At 36.9% G+C, this 20484-nt stretch overlaps 1 protein-coding gene across 9 annotated transcripts in view; it reads left to right on the top strand.

Annotated features, from left to right (window-relative positions):
* Positions 1-3708: 3708 nt before the first annotated feature.
* The window catches only part of LOC111321630 (atrial natriuretic peptide receptor 1), a 42123-nt gene continuing 25347 nt past the window's right edge, over positions 3709-20484 (top strand). For 2 of the 9 annotated variants that reach the window (XM_088736902.1, XM_088736907.1), the window contains exons 1-3: positions 5512-5698; positions 17575-17720; positions 20063-20151. The gene's annotated coding sequence lies outside the window, so the exon portion shown is untranslated. Of the gene's footprint in view, positions 3978-5511; positions 5699-12312; positions 12528-17574; positions 17721-20062; positions 20152-20484 lie in introns of those variants that run through there. The other 7 variants (XM_088736903.1, XM_088736908.1, XM_088736901.1 and 4 more) reach the window with 4 other exon arrangements.

Consider the following 20484-nt stretch of genomic DNA (forward strand, 5'->3'; position numbering starts at 1 on the left):
ATTACGCCTGCTCTTCAGGGGAGCTAAATGTTGTTTATGATAAAGTAATGTTTCTCATGGTTATTTGTGAGAGGGCTCATGATTTCAAAATGACAAAGTTTGGAAGTATTTCAAAACAATTTTATTTTAAAGATACAAATCAAAGTTTGTTTTTTCCCTATACAAAAGAATTGAAACTTGAGTCAATTAATGATTTAGAGGTGACTGATTTCTTCCTTTTCCCGAGTACTTGAGAGATCCATGATATGATCTGTGTAAATATTTTAAAAGATTTAAGGAAAACAAAACGAAAGCATTGATGAACTTTACGTTGCATAACTGTATTGGTATAAACCAATGTCAATATCGCGCGCACATACAGATGCATCAGACAATCGTCCAAGGCAGCCTTTTTAATCATCCATGAGTAAAGGGATCAGTAATTATTTATCACGGGGTAGGGGGAGAATTTTCGGGGGCATCACATGGTTTTTATAGAGGAAAGTGAGAGGATCAGCTGTCTATTGGGCAGAGTAGAATAGAGTTCTAGAAGACGAAGATAGAAATCTCACTGCCAATGAGAAGAGGGGGAATCATTAGAATGCTACAGAGCCATACAAAATCCGACGGAACCCCCCCTCCCCCCCCCCTCAAGCGATAATTAACGACTGGTCCCTAAAGTGATAAAAGGGGGGAATCATTCGAATGTTGCGACGCCTTACGGGGATCAGATAATATTATTGTGACACAAGCAAAATCCGACGAACTCCCTCCTCCCCCTTCTCCTTCAAGCCATAAATAACGATTGGTCTCTAAAGTGAAAAAGAAGTTGAGGTCTAAGCCACTTCAGTTACTTCCTGAGTTCACACGAGCCATCCTCGCTGGAAAAAAATTTGAAATACAGTTGGAGCTATAATCTTAGCCTAGCCTCCTATGTGAGAACCAGACAGATAGAACTGAGGTTTATAACAAGCACAGAGTTGACTATTCCTAGCGTAACTACTAAACAAGATCTCCTGTTCAGAGCATTTCGGGAGAGAGAAAAAAATTGTAGTTAAAAAGGCAGTTGTCTCGAGAACCCAATTACTCTCTGTGTTATACCTTATTTTTGCCCACCTGTATCGAACTTGTGCCAAGCACGTACACGGTCAGTGTTATTACCTTCTCAAGGTAAACGAAACAATAATAATTGAAAATGATTGTTTAACTGCATGATCGAAGAAAATAACAAGAACTTTTGTTCGCAACAAAAGCGTTCCTTCCTCAGTCATCCTCTTCCATTCGGGCTACCATAAAAAAGCAAGCGCGAGTTTCTCATTGACAAACGTTTGTTATACAAGCTTTTCGCGCAAACAAAAAAAAATACTGGCAAAAATTTGATGTTAGCGCACCACGCCAACCTCAATTTTTTTACATTTTTTTTAATTCGCGCGATAAGAAAAGGAAGGGCTTCTTGTAGGGGAGCTTCTCGTAGTCTGACTAGTGGCTGTCTAGTAGCTGTCACCTGTTATTTTCTAATTAATTATAACAGCTAGCCGACTAAGGAAAACAATTCGATTTGTTTTGAATTCTACATTGTCAAATTTTTAATGATTATTAATATTTTGTAGTACATCGGCCCATCGGTGTTGACTTACATTAATCTTTGCTCTCTGTTGTTCTTACTAAAAAAGAAAACAAATAGCGAGGGGGTCTACTCATGGCAATTTCTTAATATCACTTTCTTTGAACTTTGTAACAGCCTGGCAAGTAATTACTTTAATTTGCAAGACAATGAAATTTGAATTTGAAAAAATAGGTTAAATTTTCGTAGTCTTGATAAGAGAATTTGACGCGAAGCTACTGGCAAGTACGGTTTATAATTATTACTCGGTACTCAAGAACTTAAGTTTGAAATTTTCAAAGTGTAATTTTCTTTGGATTGAGGATCTACCACAAGTAACATGAAGCCAACTGAAATTGATTCAAGGAGCACTGCTACAATCGTGGTAACAACAGTGTTTTTGGTTTTCTACACGTTTATGGCCGTTGTTGGAAACACGTTGGTCTGTCTGACCGCCTATCGAAAGAGAAGATCACTGACGGTAACCAACATCTACATGGTCGGCTTATCCGTGGCGGATATCATTGTCTCAGTAACTGTGTGTCCTTTTTCTATCTTTGCTTCACTTTTGCGAGAGTGGCCTTTCGGGTACAATTTTGCGCAGTCTCAGGGATTTATCGTACATGTTTGGGGTGGTGTATCACTCTACATTTTGTTATTGACAGCCTTCAACCGGTACATCTGTGTTGTAAAACCTCGGCGCTATCCTCAGTTCTTTACCAAAAAGAAAGCCGCATTTTCAGTTTTGTTCGTCTTAGTTTCCACGATCGTCGCCGCCGTTATTGTAATTCCAACGGCTTCTGTTGTTTTTAAGTGGCAGCCCCATAGTTTGTACTGTATGGCCTTTTGGCCCGATCACTCACCTGTTATTTGGTTCTTTCTATTAAGTATATACTCGGTGTTACCGATATTGCTGATCGTATTTTGTTACGGAAAAGTTTTCTTAGCTGTGAGGCATCATAAGAATGCTGTTATACCGTCTCTACGACAGCAAAACGCGGCAATCGCAAGCGCAAAAGAGTTTCGCACCTGCCGAATTCTTTTCGCTACAGTAATAGGCTTTTATATTTGCTGGCTTCCCTTCATTGTCCTTGAAATGTTAGTTTGGTTGGCTAATCAGCCAGTTTCGTCTGTGACTTCGATGTTCACCTTTGCTAGTACGTGGATTAATCCTGTAATATACGGCGCCATGAATAGAACAATGTGGAAGGAATTTCTAAAAATATTGCGGTGTCGAAAAGCTGATCAGGAATGAGCATAATATCGAAAATGCCTCACCCCAGCCCAACTCCTCCCTCCTACCCCCCTACCCCCTACCCCCTACCCCCTCCTCCCTTCACTTCCTCGCAAGCCCTTGGGAGTCATTTTCGCAGAAAAAAAGGAAAGAAAAAAATTTTAAAATAATAGGAAAAAAAAAAAACAAGGAAGAAAAAAACTGAAAAGAAAAACTTAAACGGAAGAATTCTGTTTCTTAATGTTACACCGACAAGATAAAAACAGCTTTTTATTTGCTACCGAAATCTTGAATTGAAAACAAGGTTGTTTTATCCGCTATCGCTAAAGTTTGAGTGCTCTTTGTCTTAGAAGCACACAAATCATCTTATCCCCTGAGTTGTCCTGCAATTTTCTTGTAGTTCGCAGAAACTTGAGAAATCAGTAAACTTGTATCAACCCAACAGCTGAAGATCTAGATGTGGTTTTATCGAAGACGAGATGAAGAAGGTTATGGCTTTATGGATTTATGCTATCCTAAATTGTCTGAAGATACCGCAAATCTCGAACGGAAAATACGAAATTTTACACAAGCTCCGCCAGTAACATATATGCTTTTCAACAGCAAATGCAATATCTACTACTTGATACAATACAAAGAAAACCTCTGAGAATCAACGCATGAATTTAAGAGGTGATCGAACAGTGTAATTAGCACAGAATATGCAGCGCCTTTTTTTTTTTCTTTTTTTCTTTTTTTTTGCCAAGGTTCACCTCCATTGAAACAGGCTAATGTTACAGGGTCTTTAAACTGAATTACTTCATGTAATGGCCTTCTCTGCATGACCGGCAGGTTGTGTTCCCATGAATCAATGCAATTTTGGAACAGGATTATATTTCATGGACACTCGCTGAGAACAGGGTACTTTGGAAGTCCGCTCGGACTTCAAGCCAAATATCATCCTTGCTTAGCTGTTTGTTACGTTAATTGAACAGGAAAGTTAAATTTTCCGTGGATTGATTGGGTTAAACCCATTTTCTCGTCAAAAGATCGACATCGTTTTGGAGTTCAAACTACTAGACCTTCAAGGTCGAGATCAACTTGGGAAGGGTCGACTACACGTTAAGTAAAGGAAGATTGTGATTCCACTGCTAAAGTTGCGATCAAGAAGAGTCGTGTGAGGTAAGTAATCTTAAGAATAAGACTAATGTGTGCACAGTCATTTGTAAAGACGCGACGATGGACTTTCTTTCACACTGGGCAATAATAACAACTTGTCACATTTGTGCTTTGTTTTATTTTTTAAAATTCTAAGTGCGAAACTGTATAACAACAATATAACGTGAACCGATAATATCTAAGATATCGACGCGATAATATCTAAGATATCGACGCGATAGTTAAGAGAATCATTCCTTCCAGCGAACGGCGGCTTAGTTCAGAAACGGAACTGATAAACGAACTCACATTTAATGTTGTAGTCGGTTTTTTCCGCAAACCGCGTGACTTTACACGCTCAGCTTGTCGCTGTTCCTTTGAGTTCTCTCTCAGGTTCAGTGAATTGTGAAATCATTTGATTGACATAGCTTTTGTATGGCCGACCATTACCGCTTTTATTGTCAAATAACAGGGTGAAATTTATATTTTTCACTTACGTAGAAATCTTTCATGGTGGTAAGTCCTTTATTGTCTTTTTTTCGTTTATCATCATCTTGCCGTGTTTGTTCTTGACCAGGCCACGGCTAATTTCTATTTTTTTTTTTTTTTTTTTTTTTTTTTTTTTAATGGATCGTGATGAAAGTTTGTCGTTAGTTAGAAAAAGGTAAAACGGTGAAAGTGAAATTTAGATCAACTTAGTTCGTAAATGTATAAAATTTTTCTAATTTAACTGTGACAAAACTTGTTTCATTTGCCCTCTACGTCTTTGACAACGGGTGGTGTGCTAAATTAATATTTTCTAGCTTCGAGCTATTTATGACAATGAGCCGCTAAAAGCCAAATGCAGCACCTTGGAAACCAATTAATCGCCAGACAAATGAAAATAACGAAATCATAATTATCAGATGTGGGAAAACACGGATTTGTTAATCCCTTGTCATAATTAAAAAAATTGTCTGTAATTAATTTGGTTAGCTGAACTTGGCAAACTAAAAGCAGAAAGTCATTGCGGTTTGAGGCGGCCCAGGCTGGAATGTCGAATTGTAAATCTATGCGCGAAAATATCGTTGCTTTGAGAGAAATTATGATATTGCAACTTCGGACAAACTGAAAATGACAGCTATTAGTCTCAATAGCAAGAACTAATGTTTGTGTATTTAAAGAAAAGTTATAAACACATAAATTGAAACATAACTTTATCTTGGGATGCAACATCATGCCACATAAATTATTGTTCGCCAGGAATTTCCCTCAATTATTGTTCTGATATTTTTCACCCCCATCAAAAAAAAAAAACGCGAGCACGGATCTTTTCAGATCAAGGTTATTTAATCCGCGCACGATTGGATTAATTGGGGAAAATGTAAAACAAGAATACTACATGGACAAAAACAATGGTTAAGGGCCTGTGAGCGCGATTGAAAGGTAAGCGAATTTTGGTGGATAAAACTGTACGATATTTGTAAGATCGGTTCCGGCTTCGAGTATTCGTGACTAAGTAACTGCCGTGACCAGAGCGTGGGTCTCCCTAGGGGGTCTCTCGTGCAAATCATTTCCGAAACAGCCCAACGCAGATCACATAGGCTTCTTCTGTCAGTGCTTGTTACGTGGATCGGAGTCAGTTAAGGATTTTTTTCGCCGCACATGTAAGTTTCTACTCATAATCAGATGTGTCTTAGTGAAGGATTTGTTGCAGAAAGACGAACATTTAATGGAAATTCAGCTTTTGACATCAGGAATACATTGTAAGTGTTGTTGTATTACGTATAATTTTTAGTGCCATGTGATATTGCTTGTTCACCTCAACAAACTCAATGATGAATTCGCTGATAATTATTTCTTATAAACTATGACGTTGATTTTATGCATTTTCGGTTCAATCGAAACTTGTGTTGTTATTGTTAGCGCTGTTATGGCAAAACTGATCAAATGAACATTAAACCTCGAGTGTAGTACAGTCCTTGGTTTGTTTAAGGCCTAATACGTCGGGAAATGCCTCTGAGCAGGGCTTTATGGTTTAAAATTGCATTTTAAGTCCCGCTGCGAAGTTTGCCAGAAACTAGTAAGATTTATAAAGGATTATGTATTTAAATTCCTACAGATATCAAGATCATTCGAGAAATAACATGTAATCCTTGTGACGGCTAACTGTCGAGCCTTTCGACTCGACCTAACTAAAGATAAACTGAAACTTCGACGGTAACCAGCCTTCTCTGAAATACAAATGACGTAGAAATACTTAAGAAATACTTATGACAGCTGATTGTCGAGTCTTTCGACTAGACAAGATCTAGATAAACTCAAACTGTGTCAGTGGCCACTCTTCGTTCAGCACTGAGTCACTTTTCAGCGGGAGTTTGGTAGATCTGCTGTCTTCAATCCGAGATAACAGGAGATAGTCGATAGAATCATGAGAAATATGTTGCGGTCAATGTCGATTGCTTTCATGAGGCGCGAATTTTCTACAATGAAACTTCGACGTCCATATTCTTAAATAGATTTTGACACTCCGTTTTATTGCTGTTGAATGTTTCCTGGGTGTTTGTTTCTAAATTTTTTCGGATCTGCTAAGTGTTAATCTCTGTAAATAGCGAGGTAATAAGAGAAGAGAAGTCGCTGAAATATTACACCGAAGCGAGAAGTCTTCAAATACGGGCAGATTTAGAAAAGATAATCGAAAACCGTGACCAACATCTTTTTAAAAAATAACCATGAAATTTGCCCTTTGGTCATTTGATAACACCCCACGAGGTTTTTCTTTCGGGCTATCGACTGAGCGTAATTATGCCTTCACAGCTGATTCACTGTTCCTGATATCTTCCGCAGATTTTTTTAAGAACACTTTCCAAAGAAAAATGATGGTACTACTCGTACGTCTTTTAAAAAGACTCAGGAGAAGCTTTCACTTCCAAGTGAATGCACGTTTGAATAGAATGAGGAGAAGTTTAATTGAGAGATGATTGACGGAGAAAAAGTCACGATACGCACGGCATAGAACTATGTGGCCAAAAAGTAAGAACAAATCTAAATAAATGAATTGAATAAACATTAGTTATGATTCAGAACTAACTACATGAAATAAACCAATGAATTCAGTGATCCAATATTCAGTTGACAAACGATGGTGATAAATATTTATAGACCAGAAACGATTTAAAGGGATTTGATTTATGCGAGTGTAACTTGTAAAATCGACTGATTTGCAGTCCGAACAAAATGATGGTAGAAGATTTTGTCGCGTGATCTCGATAGACAGCCCAGCGGGGTAGTGGAACTCTAGCAAATTTGATTAGCAACGTGATTAAGAAAGTTGAAGAGTGATTGAGTCGAGAAGCTTTTTACCATTTCTCAGATAACCCACAATTTCTTGCCCGAAGGGAAGAACATAACATGACAAAACAGAAGTGATCCATTCCTACTGTTAGAAACACAGCGAGACACGGAAATTTTGCACACAAGCTATAGAAATCCAAGAGGAAAAAAAAACAAGGACTTTCAGAAGGAAAGTTTGCACATAAGCTGTAGAAATCTATTAAAGTGGAGAGAAAAAAGGGAAGGTTCGGTGTTATGGCTCCACTACAGTGCTTCACTGAACCGCATCACGCTTATTGCATCTTAAAACACTAAAAGATTCATTGTATTTCAGTTCGTCATTTGCAATCTGTGTCAATCTGTGCCAATCTTTCCCATCTTTAGCTATTCTCGTTTTGTGTTAGTTATTCCTTCCTTCTATCGCTGATATCAAAACCAAGTTTTTTGGTTTTCCTTTTGTTGTGACGGGACGGCGACAGGACGACGGGATCCTTTTCTCTTAATTAAAGCCACTTTAGTTTTCTCTTCCTCGTTGAGCAATACTAAATTTGTGTTTGAACTTCCGTTGAGCACGAGAAGTGTTCCATGTTATCGCTAACGACGGTCGTTCCTCTCTCAGTGATGATATTCCCTAAGGCTTTCAGTAATTTAAACTACAACCACTTAGGAAATATTGTTTCAATCAGGCTTAATGGATCGCATTTTGCCGATCAAAAGAAGTCAAGAAGATAAGAGGGCGGCAGTGTGCATGCCTGTCTCCAAGCACGGCTTCTTGGTAACTGATGACTTGCACAATAACCTTAAACTATTTAATTACAATCCACTTCAATCTTTTAAGGTTTTATACCATGTTTCGTGGATTCCTTTTGTTCTTTCGTTCTTTTAAGCCGTTTTTTATTCCCCTACAAATCTTTGTGAATATGAAAAGTATCTACACAAGATTTTTATATGCTGCCGAGCGCGAATCGTGTGTTCTAACGCATGTGTGTCGGATGTGAAACAGCTCTAATGTAATGAAAGATGGTTATCAGAATTTGTTTTTTAAGTGCTGGCTTCTCTTCATCCTTGACGCAATCGAACGGGAACGAATTCATGAGATTTTGACTGGTCTGCCTTCACATGCGTTTTTTCTGAAAATTCAGCTCCAAGGAAAAAAGGAAATCATCTCAACCGACTTGAGTCTTGGCCGCCTGCGCTGGACTAGTTTGACTTCCAATGCGCTAGTCGCTTTGGATTACCTATCAACAGCTCGAGATGCCTTAAAACTTTGTTATTTTTACAAAAATGTCGTGGGAAGACATTTCTAGATCCCATGTCAAGAGAACCAAAGATAATTGTGCCCCGACTCATTGTAAACCCATTCCCAATATAAACAAAGGGGCTTAAACGTAGCCAACTATTATGTCTGTGTTTAAGTTTCTAGTGACATTCAACACTATACTAAGTAAATCCCATTTTGTTTCACTCTTACTCTTCCTGTTGCAGTTAATTGATCGGACTTACTCACTATCAGGTGTCTTAAAAAATCTTATACAGACTCGTAAACAGGAAATTCCCAACAGGTTTAGCTTAACTCAACTCGAAGACATTCTGAATAAAGGCTGATAGTTTCGAAGCTCCATTCTCTGCCTTTAAAAGCACACACAACCCACAATTCCTCTATTCGCTCTGACGAAGGGCTAACGCTCGAAACGTCAGCTTTTGTAATCGTTACGGTGGCTAATTTACTACTTCAACTTTGTTGACATATCCAAATTATTTCGAAGACATTCTGTTTACGATCGATTGAAGACAGTACAAAGGGTGTCAATTTATTCTAGTTTTCAGGGTTTTTATGAATTTTAAAGGAAGAACGTAAACAACACTAAATACAATGTAGTAGTGATCAGTTTGGTTACAATGAATATATGAAGTTCATATATTTTGAACTGCGGTATTAGATACGCATGATGCACGATCCTCTGATGCACTATCTACTGCGAGGATCGTGCATCATACGTATAGTGATCAGTTTATTGTGGATCATGAGTACCAAAGGCAGACTACCATGGAGCGCTTCTGTGTTAAATTTACAATTAATCGAGGTATAATTATTACAAATAGAACAAACTGTGTGTTCGCGGTTTATTTGTGCTCATGATCATGACCCCAACAAAATCTATGAGGGTTATGAATAAAGATCCGAAAATTGCATATCTAAATTAGACTCGAAGACATAGTGTGGTCTGCCAGTGATACTACAGCGTAACGAAGTCGAAGATAGGGGACTATCAGTAGAATGTCCTAGTTGTTCTATGAAACTCGCAAGTTCTAAAAATGCAGTCGATTCTCACTTGGTAACCTGTTAGTGATAGATTGTGCTTTCAATTCTGAGCAAACTGAAAAATGGCTGCTGTACAAATTCCTTTGACGGTGTTTCAAAAATATTTCGTCGGCAATTACGGTTAAAAAAAAAGAGTTGAAAGCAGCCGATCAAAGATGGCAGACTATCCGGCGGTTTAAGTCAGCAACCGGCACTTATTGACATGTCTGGTTTTTCAGGCGACCAAAGGCAAGCGGCAATACACGCACGAAGGGAGGGTTTGAACTCGCCTAAAAACAACGCAAAAAAAAAAAAAAAAAGAAAGAAAGATGGACAAGAAAGAAAGCAAATGAGGCCTGTTGTGCAAGGCTAGTCCGATTGTGTCCAAGGTGTCTTCATCTCTTCGCATCTTGAACAACGAACAACACTATGAAACAAATTTCCCACAGTTTATTCTTATTTTGGCCTACATTCTTACTATCGTCGTGATATAAAAAGTACCGACTTACAATAACAACGCGATATCTTAGCATATCAGCAGCTGGTTGTCAAGGACATCCTGTGACCGAATTGTCTTAACGTCTCGACGAAATAAAGGAAAATTAAGAGATTTTTTTGCCTTTTATTCCCATGAGTGGCCAAAAAATTATTTCTCCATTTATTGTATATGCAAAAAGGTGATAAAAAGAAGGCAAAATAACAAAGAAAGGATATTGTTTGATCAAAGATCAAATTTTCAGAGCTAATATCAGAGGGAGTATCTGGCAGATAGTGTGGACAATTTTTATGTGAGATCTTTGGAGGGCTTTAAAATAATTATTAGCCCTGTCAACCAGGCTGATTTGGTTGCTCATTTCTTATCTCGCCTTTCTTAAAAACAAACAAAAATGATGCGTTTAGAAGAGAGGGCGGTTTGGCGTGATTATCGAGACCTCATGGAGATTTTCCGACAGAATGGTAAGGGTGACAAGGGTAGAAACTCTCCCTTATCAAGGGATTTAAACTGAAAATGTGAATTGTTCACCTCTTTAACAGTGCTGAAATTTCACTCGTTCCGTTAAAAAGCATAAATATTACTGTTAAACTGGCAATATTGGTCAACTGTCTCGTATGATCAAGAAACAAGGGCACGTGTTGAAAATACATCCGCACATACAGTGAACATCGATTCGCACATGCAGAGCTTCTGTGTGCGTGAGCAACGTGTTTTTATGCCCTACGGTTTTATGAGCTCAAGGTTCATCTAACTGCAAAATCTACGGGTCATAGATCTTGTTGGTCAATCATTTGAGCAACATACCGCACTTACATATGATGTACGATCCTCGCAGTAGATAGCGCTATTTAAGCAATAGCGAAAATCAGACCTGAAAAAAATCAGGCCTGTACGGGATTCGAACCACTGACCTCTGCGATACTAGTGCAGCGCTCTACCAATTGAGCTAACAAGCCAACTGGGAGCAGGCCGGCAAGTTGATTGGTAGAGCGCTGCACTAGTATCGCAGAGGTCAGTGGTTTGAATCCCGCACAGGCCTGATTTTTTTCAGGTCTGATTTTCGCTATTGCTTAAATAGCGCTATCTACTGCGAGGATCGTGTATCATATGTATCTAATACCGCAGTTCAAAATATATGAACTTCATATATTTCATTGTATCTGATACCGCACTTAGTATTGGTTTTTAAATCACTTGGCTCCGGTGCGAGATTTACGAACTTTTCTCGTGTTCTCTCAACATCCCGTGCGGGTTATTTGTTAGTAAACCGATGAAAAGGGCGGTCAATTCTATAAATTTACTTTTTTTTATACAAAATTAACTTTAAAAAAAAAACAGCATATTTCAATTTTCTATGGATTTATCAGTGAAATAAACGAGAAATTTTTAACCATTTAGGCACTCGAATTTTTTTTGGTTATCTTTTGATAATAAACATATCGCACCTGTTTTTGAGATTCAGTTTTCCGCGGATTAACGGGTGATGATTGTACACTTGCAGAGTAATAATTCCAATTAGGGTAAGATATTTTTTCTTCAAAAAATAAAAGATTGTGCTTTCATTGCTGGGTACATACTTTGTTAAAAAAAAATTAAATTTCTGCCCTGACGCATTTTGTACGTAAATTAATTAAATGGCCTAGGTAACGTTCACGAGTGTTCGATTTTCCTATCGTAGGTCTCGGAATTCTTCTTGCTTTACAGCGATATCTAAATTTTTTTGTCACTTTTATCAAATCACTTTCATCATCGAGCTTAAAACTTCCTTGCTTCATTTCCATCTTCTCAATACGTTTGCGTTGGATCACGTAAAGGACACTTTTCATAAATTTTTTGCACTCTTAGGAAACCTTGTATTTGTTGTGAAGCCTCCCTGACTCCTTGTTTCCACTCGTAAATGGCGATTTTATCTTTACAGAATTTATTAACGCTGCCTATATTTCTTCTGGTCGTACATCTACCACCAGCACTCAATCATAAGTTGACACAAAAGAAAAACAGGAATATCTACGGCAGCCTTGTTAATCTCCGATTTTTACCCCCTTCTACCTTGCGTGGAAAATTTTCTTAAACAAAGGGGTTTCCACAAAATGGCGTGTGATTTTTTTTTTATGTTTCAATGTTATAGTGTAGTTTGTTCACCAGCGATATCACGTGATTTTTAAGTCGAACACAGGTGTAATATAATGAGTAAGTGGGTTTTACATTAATCGTGTACATGCAAATTCGTTTTCGCGCAATTTGATGAGTTTCAAACACTCTTAGTTGAGTATGTACGAGAACGGGAAAGCTCTTGAACGCCAACAACTGCTCAAACTGTTAAGTTGCAGTATTAATGAGTTCGTTTGGCTAGACAGCTGTTTATAGGGTCCGAGAGAAAATAAGCTTCGCGTTTGCTACATCGACGTCAACAAAGATGGTGTGGAAATGAATTTTTTTTACCTGTGGTTGTTAACTTAAAAAGGTAAGGTGGTTTTTTACAAAAACGTGTTATTCTGCGCGTGTTTGCAAAACCCGACCGATGCTAGTGCACTACTGCCATCGGAGCTTTTGATATTAAACACGACCTCGAGAACGTGGCTGATCTTTCTCGGAATGCTTTGGCTAATCGAGAAAGTGGCTATCAAGCTTTACTCCCGAACATGGGGTGTTTCTTTCTTCATGTTTTTCACGGATACAATTCTTCAGCAAGAAGCTCCTTTTACGACAAGAATAAGATCTGTCAGTGAAAGCATATTGATACGACCATCGTAGGGCTGTATATATTTAGTCGTGCTAAAGCGCTGCCGTTGGCTAGACGACCTGTAGGTTATAAAAATTATGGAAATGTGAGGGATTTTCTGTCGTTCTAGGAAAACGTAAGGAAAAAAGGTTTTCAAAATGTGTTTGGCTCTAAGGGAATTGAGATCTAAAAGGAGTCATACTTTTAAGAGTTCTTATTTTCTTCCAAGAGCCGTAATGTATTGTTAAGACCGTTTTCGACTTCTAAATCACTATCAAATTTCATGGAACATTTATCGTTCACATCACTAAACGGATCACTAAATATCGATCAGATCTACCTTTTTTGTTTTCAAATTTTTTTCCAAACCTTGGTGCTATTAATCTTTAGAAGCAACAGACTTATTTTGTAGGGTTTTAAATTGTGAATAAATAACCTGTGTTTTGATCATTTATTGTTCATTCAAGATTAACAGAAACTAAATATGGGTCTGCTGGCTCGTTACTAAGTAAAAATGGTAATGAACAAATGCAGACAAAAACAAAGAGTCCTTGAGCATTTTGGTGATTTTTTTATGGAACATGTTTTACTTCAAAAATAAGGTAATTTTAGTATTTTGGCAGTTTCATGAAACGTGTAAAAGTATCCATTTCCGTTAATGAATATGAGTCTTTCGATGCGCCTTTGGAGATACACGTCTCACCAGAACAAAGTTCGGGCGGGCGGGCCGTACTGTAAGTTTTCAAATATGGAAAATTGCAGGTAATTGAATCCCCTTGAAATGATGATTCAAATCGTAGCGGTCTGGATTTTGTCGTAAAATATAGTATTTTAGATCATAACTTACACTCAGAAGAATATTACGGTATTTTCTCTTTCTTCATTGTTGTGGTAATGTGCCCTCAGTTCTCTTTCTGTCGTGTGTTATTCTCATACGCGCGATCTTGGTTAATTAAAAAGTGGAAAATTTAGTTTAGTTTTTCAATTTCGAAGGAAAATGAATTTCTACAATAAGAATACTTATTACAGAAGCTAAGACAGATTTATAAGAGTGAGAGCAGGCGATGTAACTTTATTTATTTTTTCCACCGTATTATTTTGTTGTTTTTTTAGCTACTTATGAGTTTATTTATTTTGTTCAAGTTTCGTTTTAGATTTGCCACTTCTCCTTAAAAAACGGCTGGTCATTAAAAGAAAGCTTTTATTCCCCATTGTTTTTACGTTTGAAAGAAACGCTCTACTTGCGAACTTCCCTTAACTAGTTTTCGGTTTTGCTCGGTCCTGCCAGGAAAGTTTAAAAAAAACACGTTGCTTCAACTGTCTCTCTAATCTCGTCGTAAAGTTTCTTCGAACGGTGAGCTTACTTGGTTCATGTCCGGGTACGCTGGTAATTGGGCACGAGTGTGTTATTTCAGTTTTAATTGCATGCTATTGAGCGGCAAGAATTTCAGTTCCGAACAGGAAACTTGGTATTTTATTAGCATAATTGATGACGAAGTAGAAACGTGGTTCTGTAACCCAGGCTTATTCATTTACCAATCTCCTTATTTTTTTAAATATCTTTTTCCTTACGAACAGTAACTGCTAAGAATGTTGCACTTTATAAGCAAGTGATATTTTGAATTATTTTTAATATTTCTCAGATGGGTTTACAAGTAATTGTTGCAAACCTTGAAATAATTGAAGACAAACACTCAAATCAAACATTTTGCCTAAAGGAAATAAGATGCCGTTTAATTAAGGGTTAAAATTTCCACCTTAGAAAGAACGTACTTGAGAAGTCTCATCAAAATATTTCATCAATGGTAGAGCTTTTAATCTTAGCCCTTTGCCTCTCAAGATTGACCGAGTGGGAATTTTTTTGTTTGTAATGTTCATAACATTTTCAAGCGGAGAAGCAGAAAAAAAAAATCAGAGAAGGAATAAGTTTTAACTAAGCACCTAATTCTCCGAGTTTGAATTATGGCCAAGTACTGCAGACAGTGTGTAGAATCTTTATTTAGATCGTTGGATGAAAGCGTTTTAAGGTTTTTTTCACTCTCCGATTGCAATATTTTACCGATGGGTACCAACGAAATGGGGATTATTGCATGTACTCACATGCTCAGATTCACAGGGTTGTTGAATCAAGCCGAAACTAGAACGTTCAGTTCCTTACGCAGGGGCACCTTCGTCTTTCAATATACCGGAGACGAGAAAACACTCAAATCGCACCACGAACAGACATTAATTAAGAGTGCAGGAAATTATCAGATTTTTTTTTGTCCATTTTTAATGTGCGTTTTAAATATTATGTTATTTTAAAATTATTTCAGAAAATGTCTCGATTTCCTTTTCGTGCAGAGGATATCCCACATTTTTTTTTTTTTTATTATTATTCCCTTCGAGTTCTTTTAATTTGCTTGCGGTTAGCTTTAGTAGAACCGGCGTTTTTCAATCTTTCTTGTTAACGCAGTTAATGAATCGGAGATGAAGCTTTCCATATGTCTAAACTTGAAGTAGACGACAGATATATTCATTTAATCGTATCAAGAGTTTACAGTTACAGGAAATGAAATGATTTGGCGCTAAAGAAGAAAAGTTTTCTGGACGCGGGAAAAATAATCATATTACCGTGAGCTGCAAATAATCTCGCAAGTATCAAAAATGTGTTCGCCTTTGCATTATGTCATGAGTTAGTCCATCAGGGGATATTTTTATAATCGCTAAAAGCCAGTACTCATTTCATATATATCATTTTGATACATCTTATATGGTAATGCGTTGAAACGATGCGCAATTTTTGAAACTGGTGTTTAGCAGGCAGAATATCTGATAAAAATATGCAAGTTTTTTTTTAATCTGTACCTTCTCAAATGATGTTATCCATGCCAGATGGTGCTATGTAGTCATTCATTTATGGATTGTAGTTCCTAAGTGAATTCAAATTCCGAAGTTATTTCAGTTTAAGCAGTAGCGACGAGTTTCCAAATAATGACACTCTCGTCTAACTGCCATATATACATTCATATGGATTGTGGTTTCTGAGTGAATTCAAAGTCCGAAGTTATTTCAGTTTAAGCAGTAGCGACGAGTTTCTGAATGGTGACACTCTTGTCCAACTTCCGTAGGTGGATTTGCTCAGTTTTGTCTACTGACCTTGAATTGGACCCACACGAAAGTTTTTGTTTGGGTTAACACAGTAAGAGGTTGATTCAGTCGATCAGAAGCATTATGATAGAGTACTTTATTGTTCATTTCGAAATTCTCGCCAAACTGTTACTTAGTAGAGAGAGTGAAGAGTTGGGTCTAGACTAAATGAAAAAAAAGCAGTTTCTGCACTAATGCATTTCTTTATTTTTGATTCCCTTGTGATAAGTTTGTTTTATGGAAAAAAAAAAACTTAATTACCATGTTTCATATCCATTTAGTTACAGATAACTAAATCTGCAATAGAATAAAATTTCTTATAGATGTTATAAGGTTAAGATGCCATCGTCATGAAACTAACGCCTAAAAATCGTTGAAAAGCTGTCTATTGACTGTGGGTGCGTAACTTAGACTATGTGCGTGGAAAGTTTCTAAAATCAAAACTCTCTGAGTACTCCCGTTAAAAATCGGATAAAAAGGGAGGCGAAACTAAATCAGACAAACTTCTGCAGCGTAAACATGTTAATAATGATAAGTAAAAACGATAACATTAAAAAAGATTCGTACTAAGAGCACTAAGCTCGACTTGATTTTTCTATTTAAAATGATTCATGGTCATTCACTTTTTAGTATTATTTTTAAGTAATTTCTTTTCTATCAAGGCACCTCTGTTCTGTGAACGAGCTTCATCGAAAAATAAATTTAAAAAAAAAAATATATATATATATAAGAAGACTGCATTTCGATTTTTCGGTGTTACAGTGCACGATACATAGAAGTAGAGCGCGATATATGTTGAGTTAAGAAAATACAACGACTACGCTTTCATGCCTTTGAAATTCCCTGATGAGTGAGTAATCACGAAACAAGCTTGTAGGGATGAAAGCGTAGCCTTTGTATTTTATTAACTCAACACACACACACACACACACACACACATATATATATATATATATATATATATATATATATATATATATAACTGCATATATATATATATTTATTATTATTATTATTATTTGTTATTCAACCAAGACAGTACTTTTTCCGTCTTGACTTAGCTTCATCTGCAAACCTGTGACGCAGTCAAAGGTTCCGTAACCACCTTTCTTTTGCAAAAAAACAAATTCAGATTGAAATGAGATTTGAAATTTAAGATTACTGCATGAGTCCATTCATTAGTACACGTCTTACTAACAGTAACTGATACTTGAAACGGAAGTAAAAGGAATGTTTTAAGCATGGTTGATTTGAAGTGTTTTAAGAGCTCATTTTGAGGCGGAAAGAACGAAACGAGAGCGAACCTTGATCTCGGAATCGTGTTCTAAAATTACCATTTTTTTTTTGGAAGCAGCACTTGGTACTTCGAAACGAGACGGAATCACTCAATTGATAAAGTGCAATTTCCATACCTAGCAAATTTTATCGTTCGTTTAAGTCTAGATAAGACAAAATGGATCTCCTAACCATTAACGTCAACAAATTGCAGGTACAAAACGTTAGAGATAATATTAAACATATGTTGAATCTTCAACGAAAAAGTTTGTTGTAGGTCAAACCAAATTAGTCATGTATTTTGCGAATATTAAGTGCTTTGTTGTAATATTTTGGATATTTTAACTACATTATATTTAGTGACGTTCGACTGTCTTTGTTGTAGAAACGCTGATTAACGGCCATATATGCAGCTGAAAATTATCCGTGGTGTTGTGAAAAAGCTATCAGTTTTATTTTCTATTCCGCTGGCTCAAGTTGTAGCGTTGAGTAAATGCTGGAAGGTTTGCGTAGAGTGGTCAAAGATGAATAGTAAGTCTGTTTATCCAGAATCATGCCTTTCAATGCGAATTATTTTTGATTTTCTATGTATTTGTGTGGTTGACGCAATTTCCTGTTCTCGGATTTGAACGAAACGATTTTTTATAATCTTTTTGAAGCCGTTATTTGATCTCAAACAGTTATTTGATAACACATACAATGACGTTAAACCGGCCGTACATTACCGAATGTTACGCTAAAAGCTTCTTAAATTTAATGTATTTCGTGAAATACGACACTTGTTAAAATTTCTGCGTAAAAAATAAATAGTACCGACGCATGTTCCAACACATTCCCTGTTTTTGTCTCAGTTGATTTTTCCCGTCACGAGGGAGGTTGAAACAATTCAAAGAACTTTTGCTCGATTGTTTTACCGTTCTTTGGTAGTCAGATGTTGAAACCTTTTCGTGTGAAGACAATATCTTGCTTATTTGCATATTGTTCCCACTTAGTTTAGTTACCATGTTAATCATTGATAAATGTTGCCTAAGCGTCTTCTTAATAATCAGAAGATGAAAAAGATGAAATTTCACGATAAAGTGATATATTTCCACGCTTACAAGAGGAATTGATCAAAGTAGTTCAGAGACGTAACAACGGCTCAAATCGCAAGATTTTTTGATGATCCTGTTTTTATTTAGCATTCATTAGCAACAGAAGCAAGACCTGTTTAGGATATTTTTACACGTAGTGAGCATCAAATTGTTCACAATCTTCAAAGGCGGAAAAGAGAAAGGAAAAAATCTCTTCAAGCGGAGCTCCCATGTGTGAAACGCTTCTGCGGAGCCCTATATACAAGAAAATATTCGATCCCTGTAGACCTTGAGAAATTTTGTTATCACGTGAAGGGCTTATCCAAACTGCTGTTCAGATTCATAAGGCTTGGATAAATTTTTTAATTATCAGTGCGGTGGAGATTGGATTTAGATGCCATAGCGGTTATTGCATCAGTTGGTAAACGGTCCACTTCGGAGTAACTAAATGCAAGGTGATTTAAATACAGGTAGTCAGCAGTTCAAACTACTTAAACATGCTCTAATGCTTAGATATGCCCACGAAATTTTTTTAAAAAACAAACGGATTTCTCAGTGTTAACATAGCCTCATCTGAACTCTTGGGGGAACGAAAGTATCGTTGACTGCGTCTCGTGCGTTTTCAGAATTCGTCGCATGTTTTTTTTAAAATGTATATAACAAAGACGTTCAGCCTCATTAGGAAGAATTAAATGATTGTGAATTGAATTCAAAGAAAAAATTATAAAAAGTGAAAATGAAAGATCATTTGAAAGGCATGGACAAGTTGCAGCGAAGGTTCACCTCGTTTTTCATGGAAATTTGTCGAATAATCTTTGCCCGCGCAATAACGTTTTGTTAATGAAACCAGTGGTACAAATTTAATTGGTTTGCCTTCGTGAAATGACCGCAGGATTAGAATAAGTGTCAGCGGCTGTTTGGTTAAGTCCATGAATTGATGTTTTGACAGGTCTTGAGTGTTTTGGATTAATATTTACGGAAATACCCATTTAAACTCGTTTCTTTAAGGATACAAACCCAACGTGATTTCACTTTCAAATTAAACCCGTCTTTGTTTACTTATTTTGATTTGTGGACAGTAAAATCCGGCAGGAGGCTTTAGTTTACACAGTAAATATTCCGTGCGAAACATTTTTTTTTTCTGTTTTACACAAATACTTTATGAAAATTTCAATTTTGATGACTCCTACTTTTCGTGTCGCTAGCTGTCATTGAATTGAATAGGGAGGATAGTTACTTCTATTTCTCAGCTTGACATTGGTTTTGTGTAAACGATAAAAACTGGAAAAGCCTTTAATGATTAGTTGAATGCTGTTTCATTTTTGCTTGAGCAAAATGTAGTCATTTGAACAGACTACAGTGAGATTTTTGTTATCCAATACTGAGCAGATCTTGATATTTGCTCATATCGAGGGTAGTCAGTAGGTTTATAAACACCATGGCTTTCGCAGACTTCGTGTTCGGTAAATTTGATGAGAGGTGAAATGGATTCAATAGTGAGAAATGCTTTGTTGTATGAATAAAAAAAAACCATTTTAGGCTCCTTGGGTTTCTTTAAAAGCTTCTAAAAAGCCCAAGTTTTCTTTCATCTTTAACGTATAATTACCGTTGCCTAATCACAACCGTCAAACAAATCCCTCTCTGGGTGATCGGCCAGTGAAAGCAGTTTACCTTTAACATTACACCTAATGTTTTATACCGCACGCTCCTGCATAAATTATTGCTGATCCACTTCCCCAGATCGTGCCCGTGCTATTCATTGCTTACGCTCTTTTGACACTTCCTCTTATTAACTGACAGGTCTTCATCAGCATTTGTCGCACGCATAGGAAGTTGAGCAGGTGTACTTTGCAAACCTGCAGTTTTTCAGGGGGAAGACTTCAGATTGGGTGAGTATTTGATAATCCCCCTTGTACAGTTCACAAAAAAATGCTCGTTGTTTTGATCTGCATGTGTGAGTACTCAGTAACAGAGCAATGCTCCTCTTGTCAGATGACAGATTTTTAGAGAGATGGGAATATATCAAAACAGTCTAATAAATGTCATCTCTGGCTTTTATGATAGGCATAGCGTGACTTAGGCCTAGTGTTTGGTTTGGTTTATGCCCAACCAGAATGTCGTTTGAGGATTAATCCTTTAGAAACCATAACCAAGGAAAGCTTAGGAAACTCATTTCAGTGTTTTCTGTCCTTGTTTTTATGATTTAGCTTTATTAGTTAGGC

Source organism: Stylophora pistillata, chromosome 10 (assembly GCF_964205215.1).
Source record: "Stylophora pistillata chromosome 10, jaStyPist1.2, whole genome shotgun sequence".
Classification (NCBI taxonomy): domain Eukaryota; kingdom Metazoa; phylum Cnidaria; class Anthozoa; order Scleractinia; family Pocilloporidae; genus Stylophora; species Stylophora pistillata.